The sequence below is a fragment of the Oncorhynchus masou genome, chromosome 27, assembly GCF_036934945.1.
Source record: "Oncorhynchus masou masou isolate Uvic2021 chromosome 27, UVic_Omas_1.1, whole genome shotgun sequence".
NCBI classification, from domain to species: domain Eukaryota; kingdom Metazoa; phylum Chordata; class Actinopteri; order Salmoniformes; family Salmonidae; genus Oncorhynchus; species Oncorhynchus masou.
Window position 1 is genome coordinate 52,316,602 of NC_088238.1, and position 18,427 is coordinate 52,335,028.

Here is an 18,427-nt window from a genome sequence, read left to right on the forward strand (position 1 = left end):
TGCAAAGATATTGTCAGTGAGTGCCCCAGAACAGAAGCTACAGGCAAAACCAAGATGAAACTGCAACCAGGAAATGAGCAGGATTTTTGAGGCTCTGTTTTTCATTGTCTCCTTATATGGCTGTGAATGCGACAGGAATGAGCCTGCCCTATCTATCGTTTCCCCAAGGTGTCTGCAGCATTGTGACGTATTTGTAGGCATATCATTGGAAGATTGACCATAAGAGACTACATTTGCCAGGTGTCCGCCCGGTGTCCTCTGTCGAAATTGGTGTGTCATCTTCAACGGCACGTCTTTTTCCAAGCGATTCACCGGAGAAAGGAGACTACCACGAACGATATATCAATGAAGAGATATGTGAAAAACACATTGAGGATTGATTCTAAACAGCGTTTGCCGTGTTTCAGTCGATATTATGGAGTTAATTTGGAAAACAGTTCGCCGTTTTGATGACTGAATTTTCAGGGTTTTTTGGTACCCAAACGTGATGTACAAACGGAGCGATTTCTCCTACACAAAGAATCTTTCAGGAAAAACTGAACATTTGCTATGTAACTGAGAGTCTCCTCATTGAAAACATCCGAAGTTCTTCAAAGATAAATGATTTTATTTGAATCCTTTTCTGGTTTTCGTGCAAATGTTGCCCGCTAAATGCTACGCTAAATGCTACGCTAGCTATCACAAATGCTTGTTTTGCTATGGTTCAAAAGCATATTTTGAAAATCTGAGATGACAGTGTTGTTAAGAAAAGGCTAAGCTTGAGAGCTAGCACATTCATTTCATTTCATTTGCGATTTTCATAAATAGTTAACGTTACGTTATGCTAATGAGCTTGAGGCTATAACTGGTTACAGGTTTTTTCATAGCCAAACGTGAACAAAACGGAGCGATTTGTCCGACACAAATAATATTTTTTTGAAAAACTGAACATTTGCTATCTAACTGAGAGTCTCCTCATTGAAAACATCTGAAGTTCTTCAAAGGTAAATTATTTTATTTGAATGATTTTCTTGTTTTTGTGAAAATGTTGCTGGCTGAATTCTAGGCTTATAGCTATGCTAGCTATCAACACTCTTACACAAATGCTTTTTTAGCTATGGTTGAAAAGCATATTTTGAAAATCTAAGATTACAGTGTTGTTAACAAAAGTCTAAGCTTGAGGGCAAATATATTTATTTCATTTCATTTGTGAATTTCATGAATAGTTAACGTTGAGTTATGCTAATGAGCTTGAGGCTATAAATAGAATCCCGGATCCGGGATTGCTCGACGCAAGAAGTTAAACTATTGTTTATTTGACGTGGTCTGCATCTGGGTCTTACCTTCATACCTGAAAGTACAACCTGGCCATGACTGACCCAGCAGACCCATTGGTAGGCACGAGGAACTGCTTCGTGGGCTGATGGAGGGGGTCCAAACACTGGCTGAGCGCCATGACCGAGCGTTGGACAGGCTGCTGGAGCAATTCCGCGGGTCTTTTGGGGGGCAGCCTGCCACGGTGGTAACCCCACCGCCCCTCAGCAACTCGGCGGCCATTCCACCTTCCCGGGAGCCCTGGTTACATGTGGCTGGTGTTAACTTTCCACCATGACCACCACTGGTGTGCTTTGGCAGCTCAATGGTCTCTCTATCTCACTCTGCCTCTCCTATACACTGAGAGAAGCGTCAGTCAGTTAGGCGGGCCCGGGTAATAACATTGGGGGTTATGAGGAAGAAAATGGAGCGTATTTACTGGGCTTGTTGGCTCTTCTGCCCCGGCTCTGGGTCCTGCTCTATTGGGTAATATTCTGGGTCACCGATATACTGATAAACAGCTGACGCTTCTCCTCTACTGCATCCGCATGCTCAGTCCACCGAATCACAAGCAGGAGGCCTAGAAACTGTCTGCTGGCCATTGTTCAGCAGAGTCCAGAGCAAAGCGTGTGTTGGTTGGTTAGATGGTGGCAAAGTTCCCGGGTTGATTGTCACAATTGCCTCAAGAAATGTTCCTGACTGTTACTGAACCGACTGTGAGGCAAGTCTCTCTGGCTAACAACATCTGCTGAATGGCTATTCAGACCATGTAATAAAGTCAACCTCAGCATACAATGCCACATTACAGACACAATAGTAGCATTTACCACCATCTGTCCTTTCCTAGTCCTGCAATTGCCCATCGGGGAAGGTTTCTAAACAGCGGCTTTCAGAGAGAGAACATTGTTCGTCAGCCCCTCCGTTGGTTAATAACCACTGTCCCTTAGTCCTTCCATTCAACAAAAGCCATCCCTCTAAACAACCATCAATAGCCTCAAAGGTTGCTGCATTGGTGGCTAATGAAAAAAAATCACATATTAGCTGATGTCTGTTGTCTGATTACACTCCTGCAAACAAGGCCGCGCTGCATAATGACAGTGATTCGAACCAAAGTGCTCACTCGCTCCCCCTCCCCCCACAAGCCATACTCTCTTGAGCTGCATCCTCGCCGTGGAACTCTGATGGACAGAATTAACATGTGCCACTTCCGACACCCCTGCCTGGCCTCTACATCTCCTCCCCCCTGTCTCTCTGCTCTTATCTCAGTAGGCGGCTGGTCACTTGGCCTTTCGGGCTCCAATGCAGACGCTACCGTTGACCTTCCAAGACGCAAGAGACAATTGCTCAATCTCCACCTGTAACCAGAGATTAAGGTCTCTAGTCAGGTATCCAATCCAAGAGGTCCTCTATTTTCGATCAGTCTGGCGTCTACTGCATTTTCTTCAGACTAAAGAGTGGGTTTGGTCTGCGGTGATGTTCAGCAAGGGACATTGCAAGTATTCTGTCGAGCTACAACCCTTTTTTTGCTTCCTTATTAAGTGGAAGTGTCTTCACACGGTGGTGCCTTGTGCAAATATGAGTAAAAGATAATCAAACATAACCTGCGTAGCTGTAACCAATATATTAAACGGTGCTGAAGGATTTAATACCTGGGCAAATAACATTCTGCTATGGAAAGAGCAAGGTGGATGTATATTCCCCTGCCAATCATTTGTCAATGCCGAGCACTACTTTCTTGAGATTGAAAGTCACCTTGCCAGATACTCTGGTTGCTAGGGCCATTCACCCCTTTTCAGCTCCCTCCCCCGCCTACTTCACATTGCCTCCTTATGATGAATTTCCTGTTTCCACTCCTCCAAAAGAAATTGAGCTTAGGAGAGCAGTCCTTGACAAAAATATGGCAATTTAAGATGTGCTGCACGGTTCCGTAATGGGTTTGGCAACAGATCTCCGTCACACACCAAAACATTTAAGTAGGCATACACACACACACACAACTATTGTACACACAGCTCAGTTTTCAAGTTACTTTTCAACACTCATTTACTTTTTATTTCTCCCCCCTCCATTTCACCCCCTCCTCCTCTCTCCCCCTCCTCCTGTCCCCCTCCTCCTGTCTCCTCCTCCATCTCTCCCCCTCCTCCTGTCTCCCCCTCCATCTCTCCCCCTCCTCCTGTCTCCCCCTCCATCTCTCCCCCTCCTTCTGTCTCTCTGCAGAAATTCAGCCCAGCAGAGGGCTGTGCGTACTACAGGGTTGTCGTTTACTTGGCCCCCACAGACCCCAGAATGTTGGCTTTGTGTCTAATGTTTAACAGCATGGCCACGTAACAGCGTGGACCCGGTCACTTGACAGGCCCGCTAGGCAGAGCAATCAATGACACCACTGCCTGCGTCGTCGTCAGCCCATCGCCGTACCTTTGACATGTCAGAGTTGATATCCTTCTGGCAGCTTCCCTCCACAGGGACGGCCTGTCACAGTGTCACCGCTGGCATTTCTCCCCATAAAACCCCAGCCAGACCACCACCACATCACAAAGGGCCCAAGTGTGATTAAGATCACACACGACATGCCAAACCCCCTAAAAGCCAGCTCCGCCAATGACATTTGACATTCTTATTCCTTCCTCACTGTGAAAAAAAAATAATGAATCGGCGTCGAAGGTTAAGAGTGAGACACTTTATCCAATGGAATGTCAGTGTTGTTATCTGATGGTGTGGGGTTGACAGGTAATTACCACCCATGCTGGGTGGGAGATGGACTGGGACAGGTGGGAGTCAGGGCCTCATACCATGGTAATTAACCACCCTATCGGACTGACGGATGGACAGTCGTAGGGCAGACCCAGCCAATGGACAGACGGATGGACTGTTGTAGGGCAGACCCAGCCAATGGACAGACGGATGGACTGTCGTAGGGCAGACACAGTCACCGGAAAGACGGGCGGACAGTCGTAGGGCAGACCCAGTCACCAGACAGATGGATGGACAGTCGTAGGGCAGACCCAGTCACCAGACAGACGGGCGGACAGTCGTAGGGCAGACCCAGTCACCAGACAGACGGGCGGACAGTCGTAGGGCAGACCCAGTCACCAGACAGACGGGTGGACAGTCGTAGGGCTGACCCAGTCACCGGACAGACGGATGGACTGTCGTAGGGCAAACCCAGTCACTAGACAGACGGGCGGACAGCCGTAGGGCAGACCCAGTCACCGGACAGACGGATGGACTGTCGTAGGGCAGACCCAGTCACCGGACAGATTGGCGGACAGTCGTAGGGCAGACCCAGTCACCGGACGGACTGATAGACAGTCGTAGGGCAGACCCAGTCACCGGACGGACTGATAGACAGACGTAGGGCAGACCCAGTCACCGGACGGACTGATTGACAGTCGTAGGGCAGACCCAGTCACCGGACAGATGGGCGGACAGTCGTAGGGTAGACCCAGTCACCAGATGGACTGATAGACAGTCGTAGGGCAGACCCAGTCACCGGACGGACTGATAGACAGTCGTAGGGCAGACCCAGTCACCGGATGGACTGATAGACAGTCGTAAGGCAGACCCAGTCACCAGACAGACGGGCGGACAGACGTAGGGCAGACCCAGTCACCGGACAGACGTAGGGCAGACCCAGTCACCGAACAGACGTAGGGCAGACCCAGTCACCAGACAGATGGGCGGACAGACGTAGGGCAGACCCAGTCACCGGACAGACGTAGGGCAGACCCAGTCACCGGACAGACGTAGGGCAGACCCACTCACCAGACAGATGGGCGGACAGACGTAGGGCAGACCCAGTCACCGGACAGACGTAGGGCAGACCCAGTCACCGGACAGACGTAGGGCAGACCCAGTCACCGGACAGACGTAGGGCAGACCCAGTCACCGGACAGACGTAGGGCAGACCCAGTCACCGGACAGACGTAGGGCAGACCCAGTCACCGGACAGACGTAGGGCAGACCCAGTCACCGGACAGACGTAGGGCAGACCCAGTCACCGGACAGACGTAGGGCAGACCCAGTCACCGGACAGACGTAGGGCAGACCCAGTCACCGAACAGACGTAGGGCAGACCCAGTCACCAGACAGATGGGCGGACAGACGTAGGGCAGACCCAGTCACCGGACAGACGTAGGGCAGACCCAGTCACCGGACAGACGTAGGGCAGACCCACTCACCAGACAGATGGGCGGACAGACGTAGGGCAGACCCAGTCACCGGACAGACGTAGGGCAGACCCAGTCACCGGACAGACGTAGGGCAGACCCAGTCACCGGACAGACGTAGGGCAGACCCAGTCACCGGACAGACGTAGGGCAGACCCAGTCACCGGACAGACGTAGGGCAGACCCAGTCACCGGACAGACGTAGGGCAGACCCAGTCACCGGACAGACGTAGGGCAGACCCAGTCACCGGACAGACGTAGGGCAGACCCAGTCACCGGACAGACGTAGGGCAGACCCAGTCACGGGACAGACGTAGGGCAGACCCAGTCACCGGACGGACTGATAGACAGACGTAGGGCAGACCCAGTCACCGGACGGACTGATAGACAGTCGTAGGGCAGACCCAGTCACCGGACAGATGGGCGGACAGTCGTAGGGTAGACCCAGTCACCAGATGGACTGATAGACAGACGTAGGGCAGACCCAGTCACCGGACAGATGGGCGGACAGTCGTAGGGTAGACCCAGTCACCAGATGGACTGATAGACAGACGTAGGGCAGACCCAGTCACCGGACAGACGTAGGGCAGACCCAGTCACGGGACAGACGTAGGGCAGACCCAGTCACCGGACGGACTGATAGACAGACGTAGGGCAGACCCAGTCACCGGACGGACTGATAGACAGTCGTAGGGCAGACCCAGTCACCGGACAGATGGGCGGACAGTCGTAGGGTAGACCCAGTCACCAGATGGACTGATAGACAGACGTAGGGCAGACCCAGTCACCGGACAGACGTAGGGCAGACCCAGTCACCGGACAGACGTAGGGCAGACCCAGTCACCGGACAGACGTAGGGCAGACCCAGTCACTAGACAGACGTAGGGCAGACCCAGTCACCGGACAGACGTAGGGCAGACCCAGTCACCGGACAGACGTAGGGCAGACCCAGTCACGGGACAGACGTAGGGCAGACCCAGTCACCGGACGGACTGATAGACAGACATAGGGCAGACCCAGTCACCGGACGGACTGATAGACAGTCGTAGGGCAGACCCAGTCACCGGACAGATGGGCGGACAGTCGTAGGGTAGACCCAGTCACCAGATGGACTGATAGACAGTCGTAGGGCAGACCCAGTCACCGGACGGACTGATAGACAGTCGTAGGGCAGACCCAGTCACCGGATGGACTGATAGACAGTCGTAAGGCAGACCCAGTCACCAGACAGACGGGCGGACAGACGTAGGCCAGACCCAGTCACCGGACAGACGTAGGGCAGACCCAGTCACCGAACAGACGTAGGGCAGACCCAGTCACCAGACAGATGGGCGGACAGACGTAGGGCAGACCCAGTCACCGGACAGACGTAGGGCAGACCCAGTCACCGGACAGACGTAGGGCAGACCCACTCACCAGACAGATGGGCGGACAGACGTAGGGCAGACCCAGTCACCGGACAGACGTAGGGCAGACCCAGTCACCGGACAGACGTAGGGCAGACCCAGTCACCGGACAGATGTAGGGCAGACCCAGTCACCGGACAGACGTAGGGCAGACCCAGTCACCGGACAGACGTAGGGCAGACCCAGTCACCGGACAGACGTAGGGCAGACCCAGTCACCGGACAGATGTAGGGCAGACCCAGTCACCGGACAGATGTAGGGCAGACCCAGTCACCGGACAGACGTAGGGCAGACCCAGTCACCGGACAGACGTAGGGCAGACCCAGTCACCGGACAGACGTAGTGCAGACCCAGTCACCGGACAGACGTAGGGCAGACCCAGTCACCGGACAGACGTAGGGCAGACCCAGTCACCGGACAGACGTAGGGCAGACCCAGTCACCGGACAGACGTAGGGCAGACCCAGTCACGGGACAGACGTAGGGCAGACCCAGTCACCGGACAGACGTAGGGCAGACCCAGTCACGAAGACTAATTGATACAGGGAACCATACAAGACAAAGAGAGAGGGAGAAGATAAGAAAGGAAACCTTTTTTTCTTTTCTCCACAGCCTCCCCTGCCTGTGTCCCGGCAGCCCACGTATCAGACATTAATCAAAGAGGAAAAGGAATTGTTTTCCCTCCGCGGCGTGGCGCAAAAAAATAAAACATCTGCGTCTGGGAGAAGGGAGAGGTAATGTTGCGTGACACTTCATATCGCCGAGTTAGAGGTCACCTCTCGGTGGCGAAGACAGAGAGAAATCACAGTGCCTTCTCGCCCCTGCATCTCTCCGCTCCCCTCCGTTCCTCTTCTCCATCTACCTGGCCTCCTGCGACACATAGAATCACGGGGGCCCTCAAACACAAATCCACAGACTCCCAGCACATAGTATGCAAACATTATCAGGGAAAGCTAAAAGTAAATCTAATGAACATGCTAATGTACACATGAAGATACATACTGTACATTAGCTATACATTAGTTATGTGACCTGGAACTTCAATTAGAAGCGGAGGAAGCACTTCTATGTCCGCATCACCACTGCAGATGTTCGTCCAGACGACCGCTTGTGGACAGTGCTAATTCCCAGCATGCCAGAGTGTAATTATAATTGGCGCTGAGCTTTGACAGAGCATAACCAACGGTAGGGAGTAAAATGACACCATGTAATTAATGTGACTGGTGGGAAATTCTGATAAACTCTAGTCCTTTCATTTGGGGCAGGTGTATAATTTTCAAATGGGATAAACGCATGCAATTTTTCAACATTTAACATGGGAAATGGGTTTGGCAGGAAGGGAACGCAGCTCAAACCAAATTGCACTTAGGAAGTCATTTGAAAAGTGCACGTGAATACCGGGGTTGTGTGGCACTTATGTCTCTTATGATTGTTAAAATGGAGCCAATCACTGAGCAGGATGCGTTTGGAGTCTGATCTATGCTTTTCAGCTTGTCTGAGTACTCAGCAGTGCAGTCTATTGTCAATTCATTTTTAAATCAATTTTACCTATAACCGGAGCTAAAAATGGCTACATATGTTCATGCCAATACAGTCAGAAGCCATTCTCTGATTCGATCAGTATAGTCACGCTAAATTATTCTGGTTTCAAGGGGCCAATCAGCTCACAGTAGCCTGAAACAAAAGTTTTGATTGCAAGGTTTGTATCACCAAATTGGATGAGTACAGTTATACAGTTATAGACTTTTCATAAGAGGAGTCACTTGTTTTCAAGAGTTCCTTATTTTGTTCAGCAACGGAAATTCAATTATGAGCTCTGCAGTTGCACAACAGTGGCCTTACAACAACATGGATAGGATTGACTCTTGACACTTATAAGACTGAGAGCCAATCATAACTGGCTAAACTGTAGTACTGCAGTAGTACCCTTTAATCCCTTAAGTGTTGCCTGTGCACCATAATCTCTACACCTGTGAGTGTAGTATTATAGATAGCTGGCGGACTGGGAATTTCCCTGCCTGAGATACTACAGTGAGGGTGGGGGAGAAACTGACACAGCAAGACGGATGACTGACAGATAAGGAACGCATTTCCTCCACAGGGGATGGGGGGGTTGAGATGGGGAGCTGATGACCCCCCCAATGGAAACCATGGTTCCCAAGAGGGGCCACAAATCACCCAAACGATCAACTCCCTTGCTCGCTCGCTCTCACGCTCCTCTCTTCACCAACCCCACTCTACAAGAAGAATGGGTGGTGAAAACCGAGCTCCACAACACGGGGGAGATGTTAATCGAGAGGAAGACGAGGTAAAGTGCTGCAGGAAGCACCGATAAGGGCTAAAACGGGCAATAAATCATGGCTGCTGAGTGTCATCGTCCCCCAGACGGGGCCATGTTTCAAGGAGCCAGACAGAGGGGTAGACGTCGGCTGACAGCGCCTGAGAAATCAAGCCCAGATGGAAGCTGTTTGTTTGGGTAGTAATTAGCTGTTACGCTAGTCGCTAGCAATCCATCTCACCTGAGCTAGAAACGTAAAGGGGCTAAGCCATTCTGAAGGACCTCGGGTTTACTTATTCCTCAGACCTCCTTACCTTTCCCAGAGTACATCTTGCTCCAATAAGATATGCATGTTAAAAGACAATTGCGAAGTACTGCATCAATCGTATCGCCAAAGAACAAGAGACTATTGATCCCCATTGTTCTAGGTGCCAATACTGGATAAGGTGGAGATAACATCATCACATCTAGACAGCAGGATCATCAGAGTTCACTGTGTTGGCCATTCGTCACCACAGCTCGATGAATATACAACAGCAATGTGCTGTGCTACTGTGGGCGGCCCCAAGCTTTTTTAAGACACCACATACAAGTTTAATAGAAAAATGCTTAGAAAGGCTCAAATTACTGAATCACATTAAATGTGAATTTCCCAGTATTTAGAGAAAATGTTAGATGCCCGTTTCAATTTGGGCAATGGGGGGATCGAGGGAGAGAGAGAATAGTCAAAGAAGGGAGAGAAAATAGGTATTTAGACCTCGAGCATAAACAAGCATTAACAAGTCAAGTTTGTTCATTTGCATCCTAATGATCAGTGAAGCCAGCTAGGAGGATACTGTGAGCCTCAAATGTCTGCTTCCTGATTTACTGCCACTCTGAGCCGCTTATTCCGCCAACAGACTTTGCCCATTGGCTGTCAATTCTCTTCCACCGAATAAGAGCACAGTAGTAGCACAGAGGAGGAAGAGTAGGAGGATGAGGGCGTAAGCTTTGGAGAGGGAAGACGGAGCGATTTGCTTTACATACAGGCCATTTGATAAGCCTTTTCTTCTCCGTCTCCCTCCGCTTAGATCAAGCAGACGTAACGGTTATCGTCCCAGACAGATTAAAGACACGTCTCCTTTCGTAAGGAAGACGCCAGGGCACCATTGTACTATGCCCAATAGGATCCCCTTCCCCCCCTGGTGCCTTAGCGGCAGGTAGCCTGGCGGGTTGGAGTGTTGGGCCAGTAACCGAAAGGTTGCTGAATCGAATCCCCGAGCTAACCCACTGTTCCCCAGGCGCTGATGACATGGATGCCGATTTAAGGCAGCCCCGCGCACCTCTCTGATTCAGAGGGGTTGGGTTAAATGCGGAAGACACATTTCAGTTGAAGGCATTCAGTTGTACAACTGACTAGGTGTCCCCCTTTCCCTTAGCATCATCATACAGTGCCAATCTATTTTATAGCCTCCCAAGTCATCGCTATCACGAGTGCATATTGACCCGCTCGTGCCACACTACTTCTCTATTGTAATCCTATGAGCACAGGTATATTGTATATCTGGTTGTGTTAAAAGCCTTAGCATCACATGTCGATACACGGTCCACACCCACGGCTGTGTTAACGGTCAGTGTGTGTTAGCAGTCAGTGTACGCTTTGAAAAAAATATTGAACCATTATTTAACTAGACAAGCCAGTAAAGGACAAATTCTTATTTACAATTACGGCCTACCCCGGCCAAACCCTAACGCAGACGACACTGAGCTAATTGTGGGCCACCCTATGTGACTCCTGATCACGGCCTGTTGTGATACAGCCTGGAATCAAACCAGGGCCTGTAGTGACACCTCTTGCACTGAGATGCAGCCCCTTAGACAACTGCGCCACTCAGGAGCATTTAATATGTAGTCCACCGATAGGTATCAGATATTAAACTGATAAGAAGATACGACACACGATCTTAGCCAAAAGGCAGAGCAGCGATCTAATGCTACATTTTCAAATTGAGATGGAGATATCTCCAAGATGGCTTTATGGTCAACTATTTCTGCATTATTTAGGTGTGCTCCATGAGAGAATACCATTTCCATAGCTAGGGCTTTAGACTAGCACCTTTCAGAAATGGAGGAAATCCAAGCACTCCTCACAGATGACGCGGTGGAGTGGAGCTCTGAAGGAAGAGGCTGAGGCATTGTGGCCTAGAACAGTGGGTCCAAGTGGGGCTTCAGCGCTCAGAGCAGGGTCCTATGGATCCTAGGGAGTGGGTCATAGATCAGGGTTTCCCAAACTCAATCCCAAGCCCCCCACCCGGTACACGTTTTGGTCTTTCCCTAGCACGACACAACTGATTCATTAAACCAACTCATCACCAACCTTTGATTATTTGAACCAAAACGGGGGCCCCGGGGCCGAGTTTGGGAAACACTGTGTTAGAGGATGAGCTAGACGGGCCTCAAACGCACTGTACTGCCGATTTCATCTTTCTCTCTGCATCCCTTTCCCTCTCTTCCTCTCTTCCTCCCTCCTTCCCCACTTCCTACTGTGCATGTCTCTCTCCTTCCTCTGCTGCCTCAATTAATCTGCCCCCCCCCTTCTCCTCCTCCTCTTTGTCCCCTCCTCCCTCTGATTTAAGCCCAGTGTGCTGTTCTGAGCAGATGATGACTTGCTGGCATGTTAGTGGCAGGGGGCAGCAGCGAATGGGGAGGGTTTTCAGTGTGATGGATTCAGAGAGTGTCTGTCAGTCATCAGAGCCCTGACACAGATGTCTCAGACGAAGGAGCCAACTTCTGATGGTTTTCTTTCCACATCCCCTGTTCGGCTACGATATGTGTTTGTGTTTGTGTGTGCGTGTGTCTCATAGACTTGCGCGCGTGTGTGTGTGTGTGTGTGTGTGTGTGTGTGTGTGTGTGTGTGTGACTTTGCGTGGGCGAGGCAGCAGGGGATATAGTCTGTCTACTTGTTAGATGGCTCCATTTTCTAGGTAACATATCTCTCTGTTTCACAGACAACTGCAGAAGGGAAATGTTGGCGAGTTGTGGCACACCAACATCAGTAGCCCTATGCACCATATAGACAACATACTGTACCTATACCACATACATACAGTAATATAATTGAACTGAGAACCCTGATTCACGTAAAGAATAAGATCAAAATTCCAATATCCTATCCAGCGCCATCGAGATGTACATTCCTAATAGCCTGGAGGAACTAACCCAGGTGGAAATCGCTATCGGCATCCCATTCCATCCCTTGTGCACACAGTCAGTGAAATCTAGCGTAACTTAATAATATTGCAACATCGAAAATACATGGTAATGGTAATTTCCCAATGAATTGTGGGATGATGAGAAATAGTGTCTGAGTATGGGAGTAGTTAAACAACAAGCCCCAATGTTTCACATGTCACCAGGCAACTTTTCAACAAGCAAAGTGTCACCTGGTCACGTCGTCACGGTGACGTGTTTTCCAATCACTTCTAAACTCGATTGCTGACATGCACAACATTTTGGGACTCTAGACAAATGAGAAAAAAGAAAGAATAAAAGATAGTTTTTGCGTGGCGTTTTCCTTTAACGACCCAGATGGTGATTAGAGCATTGAAGAGGGACAGGACAGAGAAGGAGGAGGAGCATCACTCAGGTAACACAACACCTGTTAGGAGAGACAACAAAGCCTTGCCCAGAAACACTGCTGCCTGGCAGAGCAGGAGGGCTAATGAACCAAGCAAGCTAACAATCATTTCTTACCAAGCTTCACCAGCAAATACTCTATATCGACTACCGCGTCTATATTGACTATCACTCATTATTACTGTACAACAGCTGACACTACTACTAGTAAGACCAATTAAAAATGACTATCTTTATGTGTACTTTGTCATAGAGTTAAGATGAGATAAAACCCACTGATTACGTATTTGGACACCAGAATAAAAGACACATCATGCAGCAGCATCTCGCCATTAGTATTTCGTACAACTCTTTCTTTCGTCAGGCACTCTCTCCCTCGTTCTTTTTCTGCTTTGGAATGTGTCAGTCCATCCCCATAGGAATAACCAATCACATTATCCAGAGTTCAAAAAACAGCACCTCAAAGTCCGACTCATCACCTGAACAGTGACATTTTGGACCGATTTCCTGTCTGTCTGAGCTTGTTTTGCCTGGGAACTCGTCGGGTGGATTCCTAAAAAGCTACTCCCCTGTGGGAAGTTGATAAATATAACCACAGCTAAGCCAAACAATGAATCAACAACACAACAACAACAGGGACTTTAACTTTTTTTTTATCACCAGAAAATCTTAAAAAAACGAGAAACAAACTGTGATCTAAAGGACCGAGAGGATAGAAAGAGGAGGAACGAAAGAAAATAGGGAAGTAAGAACAGTAGCAGTAGCTCATGAAGCGCCAGCTCCTAAACCCTACAGCCTTAGGGAAAGGGGGGGACCTTTTTCAAAGCAGCAGCCATACATAATACAAGCCACTTTGTTTATTAATGGAGAGGGGTCCAGCAGAGACACAAATCCTCAGAGCTAGGCCCGAGCCGCGGCAGCTTTAATATCTAGCCGGATGCTCATTACATCACTGCGCCCTCTGAAGATCCGGCCATCGCTTTTCAGTGCCGAAGCACCCGGGCCGGCGCGCTACAGTAGAGAGGCAGCGCTATGCTCGCTCTTCTCTCGCTCTGCCACCTCCCTGCACTTGGCGGTGCTGCATTCAAGTTCCTCACCGGGACTGCTGGGAACGGGATGAGAGGAGGACCTCACACTACAAGGCCACCATGTCCTCCACCTCCACCACTTAAAATGAGTCCCCACAGAAAGACATGCATGGTGACTACGTGGGCAGTTCGCCATTGGGGAATCTACGGAGAAGACACTTTCTAGGAGGGCAGCCATTTTGACACAGCCATCCCTTCTCCATGGTGCTTTATGGAGGAAGCGTGGTACCATTACGGTCACTATATGAATAATGCACATGGTGTAATATGTAACATTGAATCCATCCACCATTACATAAAAGACAATTCTATTTGTCATTATGGTCAACTGTCATAGAAGACCATTCTATTTGTCATCATGGTCAACTGTCATAGAAGACCATTATTTTTGTCATCATGGTCAACTGTCATAGAAGACCATTCTATTTGTCATCATGGTCAACTGTCATAGAAGACCATTCTATTTGTCATCATGGTCAACTGTCATAGAAGACTATTCTATTTGTTGTTATGGTCAACTGTCATAGAAGACCATTCTATTTGTCATCATGGTAAACTGTCATAGAAGACTATTCTATTTGTCATTATGGTCAACTGTCATAGAAGACCATTCTATTTGTCATCATGGCCAACTGTCATAGAATACCATTCTATTTGTCATCATGGTCAACTGTCATAGAAAACTATTCTATTTGTCATCATGGTCAACTGTCATAGAAGACTAATATATTTGTCATCATGGTCAACTGTCATAGAAAACATTGTATATGTACATTTGCATGTAGTGCGTGTGTCAAAATCACCTTTTCCTTCCGTCTGAAATGAGAAAACGAGGAGGCTGGCAGTTGGGGAACCACCAAATCACCCAAAGACTGATGTACCAGTTGGGGAACCACCAAATCCTGATGTACCAGTTGGGGAACCACCAAATCCCCCAAAGACTGATGTACCAGTTGGGGAACCACCAAATCACCCAAAGACTGATGTACCAGTTGGGGAACCACCAAATCACCCAAAGACTGATGTACCAGTTGGGGAACCACCAAATCCCCCAAAGACTGATGTACCAGTTGGGGAACCACCAAATCACCCAAAGACTGATGTACCAGTTGGGGAACCACCAAATCACCCAAAGACTGATGTACCAGTTGGGGAACCACCAAATCACCCAAAGACTGATGTACCAGTTGGGGAACCACCAAATCACCCAAAGACTGATGTACCAGTTGGGGAACCACCAAATCACCCAAAGACTGATGTACCATTTGCAAAGAATAACAATCTGAAAGTTATTTCCATTCTGTGGCGCCGCAGCGGGACATGATGAGCAGCCAGTGAACGGCGGTGGCGGCGGTGGGACTGGTTGGACAGAGCATTGATCAAAACTTTCTCTGAGAGGATCCTTAGCACCTCTACACAGCACCTCCGCTGGGCAAAGTGCTTTCTCTCTGCCTCTGCCTCTTTCACTCACTCCCTGGTTTTAATAGAAAAGCTATGAATGGGGACACCTGGCAGCAGAAATCTCTGGTCCCAGTGGGGAGGTATGACACCTTATTTCCTGTCAGGCCTAATGTGAAAGAAAGAAAGACAGGGGAAATCAATTGAAACAGAGGAGCTGGCTAGGTAGATGGCTACGGGGTAGAAAGAGCTGCTTGGGTTGCTGATGAATGTCAGCCACCACAGACGTTCATATGGTCTCATAACGAGGCTCGTGGAACCAATCAGCAGATATTCCCGTTAGGAAGATGATGCTGATGTTACTGTCATTCCAGGTTGCATTTATTTTTATTTATTTTATTTATTTCACATTTATTTAACCAGGTAGGAAAGTTGAGAACAAGTTCTCATTTGCAACTGCGACCTGGCCAAGATAAAGCGTAGCAGTTCGACACATACAACAACAGAGTTACACATGGAATAAACAAAACATACAGTCAATAATACAGTAGAACAAAAGAAAACAAAAAGTATATATACAGTGAGTGCAAATGAGGTTCGTTAAGGAAGTAAATAGGCCATGTTGGCGATGTAATTACAATATAACAATTAAACAGTGGAATGGTAGATCGGCAGAAGATTAATGTGCAGGTAAAGATACTGGGGTGCAAAGGAGCAGAATGAATAAATAAATACCAGTATGGGGATGAGGGAGGTACATAGATGGGCTGTTTACAGATGGGCTATGTACAGGGGCAGTGATCTGTAAGATGCTCTGACAGCTGGTGCTTAAAGCTAGTGAGGGAGATGTGAGTCTCCAGCTTCAGAGATTTTTGCAATTCGTTCCAGTCATGGGCAGCAGAGAACTGGAAGGAAAGACGACCAAAGGAGGAATTGGCTTTGGGGGTAACCAGTGAGATATACGTGCTGGAGCGTGTGCTACGAGTGGGTGCTGCTACCTACGCTCATGCAGCGCCTGTCTGTGGTCCTGCTGGGTACCTGACCTTACCTACAAAATAGCCTTCCGTAATGCAGCAGCGAACCACAGCTAGAAGCATAGTGAACACGGACCAACTCAAACACAGCAACTCAAACACAGAGGCCTAAAGCTGACATCTCTGGAAAACACAATCCCTATGAGATACACACATACACTCACTCACGCACACACACACACGGCATGGAGGCACAGTACAGACACGACAGCGCCTTCAGTAAGTAATCACACCCGTGACTTTGTCCACATCTTGTTGTGTTACAAAGTGGGATTAAAATGGAATTAATTGTATTTGCATTTTTTTGTCAATGATCTACACAAAATACTCTGTCGAAGTGGAAGATGTTTTATTTTATTTTAATTAATGGAAAATAAAACACTCATATATCTTGATCAGATACGTATTCAACCCCCTGAGTCAATACATGTTAGAATCACCTTGATGACAGCTGTCAGTCTTTCTGGGTAAGTCTCTAAGAGCCTGGCCAACCTGGATCGTACAATATTTGCCCAATATTCTTCTAACAATTCTTCAAGCTCTGTCTAGTTGGTTGCCATTTTCAAGTCTTGCCATAGATTTTCAAGACGATTTAAGTCAAAACTGTAACTAGGCCACTCAGGAACCTTCAATGTTATCTTGGTGAGCAACTCCAGCGTATATTTGGCCTTGTGTTTTAGGTTATTGTCCTGCTGAAAGGTGAATTTGTTTCCCAGTGTCTGTTGGAAAGCAGACTGAACCAAGTTTTCCTCTAGGGCTTTGACTGTGCTTAGCTCTATTCCATTTCATTTTATCCTAAAAATCTCCCAAGCATACCCATAACCTGATGCGGCCACCAGCATGCTTGAAAAGATGAAGAGTGGTACTCAGTGACATTTTGTGTAGGATTTTCTCCAAACATAACACTGTATTCAGGACATTTCCCCTCAGTATTACTTTAGTGCCTTATTGCAAACAGGATATATTTTTTTGAATATATTTATTCTGTACAAGCTTCCTTCTTTTCACTGTCATTTGTTAGTATTTTGGAGTAACTGAAATGTGGACAAAGTCAAGGGGTGTCTGGTATTATTGTTATGTGATTGCTGTATGTTAAAGTACATATACATGTCAAATGTATGTATATGTAGCAGAAAAGCCGAAAGAAAACAAAACGATATTTGTCCTCTGAAGAGGCTGGTTGGGTTCATAATAATAAATAAAAACATTATCAAAAAAGCCAAGGGGTGTGTATACTTTCTGAAGGCTGTGTATTGAATATCTACTGCACACCATTATACTATACAGCATGCTTGTGTGTCCCGGGCGAGCGAGTGTTGACTGCGTGGATAGTGAGGGTGCTCCGGAGGACCATCTGTTTTGAGAGGGCTTGAGGTAGCACACATCCCCTGGTGTACAATAGGTGTACTCATCAAGTGCTGCTTGAACACACACTGCCTAATAACACACTCACAAAGGTCCACTTGGGGGAAAGGGCTCTAGCCAAATGGAAGGGTTTGGGTTGGGAACCGATGCAGATAACATGTTGTACTACATTCAAAAGATATTGTACGTAACACGCCAATCTCGTTGAATTGCTCTGAGTTGATGACACACGCCTGGTCACAATACAGTGCTTGTCAGCCTTTGAAACGGTTCAGTTTGACCCGCTTGTGTTGGCCTCTTTCACAGACACACAATCGGGAAGGTGGAGAGAGAAAAAAGAAGATTGCAAATGTCAAACCAACAAGCCTTATCTACAACGGCCAGGGTATCATAGGTGTCCTTTCTCCTCCTCCTCCGCCGGTGTGTGTGTCTGATTGTCTCTGTGTGTATGCCTCAGCCCTGCAGAGCGATGGGGAGAATAGAATGAAGAATACTAATGTCTGCTGTCTGAAAGGGAGGGCCATGCCTCTGTACCTACGGGCTGAGCTCGCTGTCCCCTCCACCTGACCTCCCACCGTGGTGATTATCAAATGCCTCTCCTTCTCAATATCGCCAGAAGCCGTGACAACAGGGCCAGCCGTAGGGGCCGTGGCCCAGAGTTCTCCCCCAGGACGACTGCACAGAGCTGGAGCTGGTGTAGCCACAGTGCTGCCTGCCTGGAAGTGTTGCTGGGTCATCAGCATGTATGTGGCTCGCCCATAAGCAAACAGTGCTGCTAATGCTAA

The 18,427-nt window shown here is 48.4% G+C and overlaps 1 protein-coding gene and 1 pseudogene across 4 annotated transcripts in view; both read right to left on the reverse strand.

The window, feature by feature from the left end:
- LOC135516400 (neurexin-1-like) overlaps positions 1–18,427 on the reverse strand; it is a 1,013,356-nt gene that overhangs the window by 308,663 nt on the left and 686,266 nt on the right. The window lies entirely within an intron of this gene.
- Positions 10,999–11,109, reverse strand: LOC135516627 (U2 spliceosomal RNA; annotated as a pseudogene).